This window comes from Myotis myotis, unplaced genomic scaffold (genome assembly GCF_014108235.1).
Source record: "Myotis myotis isolate mMyoMyo1 unplaced genomic scaffold, mMyoMyo1.p scaffold_m19_p_1, whole genome shotgun sequence".
Lineage (NCBI taxonomy): Eukaryota > Metazoa > Chordata > Mammalia > Chiroptera > Vespertilionidae > Myotis > Myotis myotis.
In genome coordinates this window covers 28,930,207-28,936,206 of record NW_023416313.1, presented here as the reverse complement: position 1 = coordinate 28,936,206, position 6,000 = coordinate 28,930,207, and positions in this window count along the sequence as shown.

The window sequence follows — 6,000 nt, the reverse complement described above, 5'->3', positions numbered from 1 at the left end:
TCACCAGGCTGGCCAGGCACCCCAGGGGACCCCCACCCTGAAGGGGCTGTGGCAAGCCTGCAAACAACCATCATCCACTCACCCAGACTGGCCAGGAACCCTAGCAGGTCCCCCCCATTCTGACGGGGCTGTGGCCAGCCTGCAAACAGCCATAGCCCCTCACCCAGGCTGGCCAGGCACTCCTATATAATAAAAGGGTAATATGCAAATTGACCTTAACAGAAGAATGACTGGTCATTATGACACACACTGACCACCAGGGGGCAGATGCTCAATGTAGGAGCTGCCCCCTGGTGGTCAGTGTGCTCCACAGGGGGAGCTCTGCTCAGCAACAAGCCAGGCTGATGGCTGCCAGTACAGCAGTGGTGGTGGGAGCCTCTCCCACCTCCTCAGCAGCGCTAAGGATGTCCTGCTCCCTGCTGGCAAGTGGACATCCCCCGAGGGCTCCTGGGCTGCCAGAAAGATGTCTGATTGCCAGCTTAGGCCTGTTCCCCCAGGGAGCGGGCCTAAGCCAGCAGGTGGACATCATCCAAGGGGTCCCAGACTGCAAGAGGGCACAGGTCAGTCTGAGGGACATCCCGCCCCCTCCCCGAGTGCACAAATTTTTGTGCACCGGTCCTCTAGTCTTTTCATAATCTGCCAAACAGAAGATATTTCCTAATATGCAGACATAGCTAAATAACTTTTTTAACTTAATTAAGAGAGATTCACTCTTTTGCCTGCAGGGTCATGGACCAGTGGCATTCATGAAAAAACACTCTCTCTGAGTGGAACATAGAAGTTTTAATAGCAGGATCTGCAGGCTTTGTAACTGGGTGGATCCCCCAGCAAGATGTCTCTGGGTCAAAGGCCCTAGAGATGGAATGTTAGTCATTGCCGGGCTTGGTCTTCTCACACCTTTTTTATATGAACACATTGTGTTCTCTTAAACTCCTCTTAATTTTCCACATGTCTTAAATCCCATTACTATCACCAAAAAAAGGTTATTTCTCAAAGGTCTGGTGCAAATTAATTAACTCAAAGAAGGTTGATTCACATCAAGACATTTCTTTTTTATTTTATTTACTTTATTTTTTCCATCACCATTTATCCCCTCTATGCCATCTTCCACCTCCACTCCCCTCTATTCTCCCCCCACAATCATGACACTATTGTCAATGCTCATGAGTTCTCTCTCTTCTTTTGATCAATCCACATTGAGACATTGCTTAGGCTAAGTAACTCCCTCTAGAATGTTAGTTAAATTTAACTGGTCCATATATATATGTGTAATCTTACTTCTACTAAAATATTTAAAATTAATTACACCCAGGAAATATAATGAAAGAATATGGTGGGATGGTGGTGATAAGAGGATTCTTCAGTAACTTCCTAGATAACTTAATACATAAAAATCAAAGGAATCTTAAAGTTATTCAGTTTTATAGATCAGACACAGTCCAAGTAGAAGTGGAGATACAATAGAGGGCATTTAAGGTCCCTTGTAACACTTGAATCTATGATTCTTTAAAGACAGTGTTCTTCTTAATCCATTAGACTTTGTCAGCCTCCTCTAGGATTATGTCACTTAATGGACCAAGCCCTTTTTTTACTGTTCAATAAAACCTTAAGAAAATGCAGAGGAAAAGAATAAACAAGGAAATGAGAGCTAGAGAGATGGAAAGTTCAAGACTGTGATTTCAAGTTTCAAGAGGACTAGGAAGAACAAAACAGTAACTGATTCTTTTTTTAAAATATATTTTATTGATTTTTTTTTTTTTTACAGAGAGGAAGGGAGATGGATAGCGAGTTAGAATCATCAATAAGAGAGAGAGAAACATCGATTCAGCTGCCTCTTGCACGCCCCTCACTGGGGATGTGCCTGCAACCCAGGTACATGCCCTTGACCGGAATTGAACCTGGGACCCTTGAGTCCACAGGCTGACGCTCTATCCACTGAGCCAAACCAGCTAGGGCAGTAACTGATTCTTTAAAACGAGTGTATGTTAAAGAGGGAACCAAAGCAGGAGTCAGATGTGGAAGAATAATGTGGGAATCAAGTTACCAGAACCAAGTAGTGGTTGGCACTCAACCTCAATCAAAGAACTCTCTCACTACAATTGCAAAGGCAGATAAGAATGGAACTCCAACAAGGATGCCTTGAGGTCTGGTCATGGAACTCTGGTTCCAAAAAAATTCTACATTCGTTTGATCCAGTTATTTTCAGAGCTTAGGGTGGAATCCATTCTTTGGAGCTGTTAAATGGGCTACGGAAAATAGTACAAGAAAAATGTGACACCCCCTTTCTTTATTTTGCCCCAAAGGTTTCTCTATTCTTAACTGGAGTTAAAATAGTTAATGGTAGGTCACTACACTAACACTTTCATGCTGTCAACTAATGTTTCTACTGTACATTTTAAGGAGCTCTCTTTTTCTCCAATGCCACCACCTCCATGTTTTATTCACATACCTAAACTTCAACCAAACAATAGAAGAGTCAAAGCCCAATAGTGTACATTCATTGGTAGAGAGACTAATGCATTAGAACTTGATTTTGTAGACAGTCAATTGCTTGACAATTGTGAGACAATTGCCTCAGGAGACACAGGAGTAAATCATTAGTTCCTGTCCTCAAGGAGTTCACATTCCATTTGGGAAGATAGGTGGACATATATTTACAGTAGAGTGTGACAGTGCAAGCAGAGAGTGTTTTGAGAACACCAGGGGAAGGCACTCACCCACATGGAGGATGCACACAAGAACTTTTATTTTAGTGTTGTTTTGTGTTGAGTGTGTGTGTGTGTGTGTGTGTGTGTGTGTGTGTGTGTATGCGTTTGATTCAGATCACGTGTTCTTTCATCAAACTGTTCCTTGAGGGGTGATGACCTATTTTAATTCTGTTTTTAATTTAAAATAACACCTAATATGATGCTTTACCTTCTATGAATTGTAAATAAAACATTTTTCATTTTTGCTCTGGGGGAAAAAAGATTCAATTCACCAAGACAGTTTTGATACTAATTGAAAAATATTCCTTTCCACAGGACTGGAAAGAAACTTTCCAAATAGTAATTGTTGAAGCAAGGTATAAAGAAACCACCCTGTTATACAACCCAGTTTTTCTAAATTGCTACCCAGATCATATGTGCAATCCTTTGACTTAGATCAGAGTTTGGCAAAATTTTTTTCTTAAAGGCCTTGTGGGCCATATGGACTTTGTTGCAACTACTTGGTACTGCTATTGCCGCACACAAGAACTATTAGACCATACATACATAAATGAGAATGGCTAGAACACATTAAACTTTTCTATACCCAAACAGGGGCAAGTCAGATTTGTGTGGCAGCTAATTTACTGACTCCTAAGTCTTAATTGTTATTTCCGGTCATGCTGTAAATACATGTACATACAAATTTGCAAATATTTGTTAAGTTATATATTTATGTTACATAAAATACATTTCTCTAGGTACACTTGGATTTATAGAAATATGGGACATATAAACAATTCATTTGACTATTGGTAAAGAGTTTAGGATTAAGAATAACTGATACCAAAATAAAAAATTCCCAAAATGGAAATTCTGAAAGACCTTTGCCTAAAGTGGCATTGTTGATGCTGCTGTGATGTTGCTCAATGTAATAAATTATTAAATTGTTGAAAAGTGCTGTTTTTGCCCTAAATTTTTATTTTGTGTGTCTTGAAAACTATAGTATCAAAGATTTTGAGATTATGCAAATTCTGGGTACACTTGGCATGAGGCAATCTATTTTTATTTCTTACAAAAATATAACTATGCAAGTGTGTTTATTAAAAGGAAACAAACTACTAAAAATTCCCATGTATGATAAATCCTTAGGGAAATTAGTCTCTTAGTAGAGATGTAGATTTTTATAAGAACATGTAATAAATAAAAGGGATCTTATATTTTATCTACTACAATTCTTTCATGACAAAAATCCTTTTAGAATATTTGTAGATCTTGCATCCATATCGTTGAGGTGCGGTTGCTAATTAGTCCTATATTCCGGCTAAATAAGAATAGATCACACCATTCCAGGCAGAGAATACTAAGGCAAAATTCATTGGGATGGTCAATTCTTGAACACTGGAAAATGCCTAACATTTGAAGTCAAGAATCCCTTGGCCTTTATCATGAACAAATACCACAGGATGAGCAGAAACAGTCTTCCGTGGTTATCTTTCTTATCATTTCCTCCTGCTAGTCTACCTTGATTTAACCTACAACCTCCACCTCTATATCAACACTAACTGTGCCCTTTCCCGTTTCTCGTAAGTTCAGAGGATCAGTGACATGGTTTTCAGCCATTAGTTTTCCCTAGACTCTGTGAATGTGGCAACAATCCAAGTTACTGGACTGCAGATTTATATTTAGGGATATGAGATGCTAGTTTTGAAACTAGCATTATACATCCAATCTTGCATTTGTTACACATTCATTTATTCCTTCATTTTTTAAAATAGCTATTTATTGGGCGCTTACTCTAAGTTAGACAGTGTCCTGGTTGCAAGGGATATAACGTTTAGTAAAAAGAAGCATAGCCCCTGAACTCATGGTACTACAGCACAGTTGGTGAACAGATGTGAATCTAAGGATCATTCACAATGATAAGAACCGAGACAATTCTTAATCTAACTGACAATGGGCTGGGGGCTCTGTCCAGGAAGTTTTCTTGAGGAAGTGCTTCCTAGTTTTTTAAATAAAAAATAGGTGCAAGACAGGTAAGTGGGAGGAGTAAGAGCTTTCCAGCAGAGAGAACTTGAGCTGCAATGCCCTATGGCTGGAGGAGAAATGGCCATAGGAAACCTGGCACATTTTAGGAACTAGAAGACATGTGTTGATGGAGCAAGGGAAACTGGTTCAAGGCCAGGCAGGAGTCAAGTTACCCAAGACCATGGCTATGATAAGGATGTTGGTCTTGACTCTATGAGAAATAGGAAATATGTGAACAATTAGTTGTAAGTTATGCAATGACATGAACAGATCTGTATTTTGGAAAGATCCCTGAGACCATCCCATAAAGACTAGAGAGGCTCAGGATGGACAAGGGGAGAACAGATGAGCTACAAGTGAATAACATTTATGAACTCTTCTACACATCCTTGCAATCATTTGTTAACTCACTCATTTGTTTATTCACTCACGTATGCTTCCTTCTAGCAACACTTCCTGAGTGCCTATAATATGAAAAGCATGGTGAGAGATAAAAAGAGAGATAAATGATAGTGTCTGGCACCTTATGAGCTTATTAAAGATGTGTATATATTACTTTTCACAATTTAAATGTTAAATTCTTGCTGTGGTTTACATTTGAATCATCTTGATTGACTAGCTAAAAGCAGTTTGCACCTAGAAATTTTTGCTACAGTGAATTGTGTAAGGACAACAACATTTGTATTCAATTTAAAGACTAACTGGCCATTTCTACATTGTTGAAAATGTCTGAACATAACTTTAGAATTTGCACGTTGTATGGCTAGGTCAGAGTCCATTTTTTTTTGCTTTTCTTTAGGTAGTAGAGTTATATTCTTAATTAGAATTCCTCTTCAGGACAAGTTTTCTTATCCATCCCTCTTTAATTTTGATATCTAGCCCTTGCTGTACCAGTCAGACCTTTTTTTCTCCACTTTCCTCTTCTTACAATTCTCCATCCCATTTCTGGGACCTGTCAGATGTTCCTGTAATGCAAGTTCCCATTGGAGCTCAATGAATACCCTCCTCTCATCCTCGCGGCCACCACGTTCAAGGTCTGTGCCCCAGGGGGAAAGGATAAAGTAGAGGTTAAAAAAAACAAACTGTTTGCAAAAATAACCTCAGACTCAGTTTCAACCCCTCTGGGTGTTTAGGTGCCGAAGGAAAGTGAAGAACCGTGAAGATATGGAAACACTGCACAAATGTTACCGAAGACCAAAGAAATCAATTGGTTCAGAGTTAGGCAAGCCACTATTTATAGACTGTGATTTCAGAATCTTTCAGAACGTCTTTCCTGCCAGAAAAT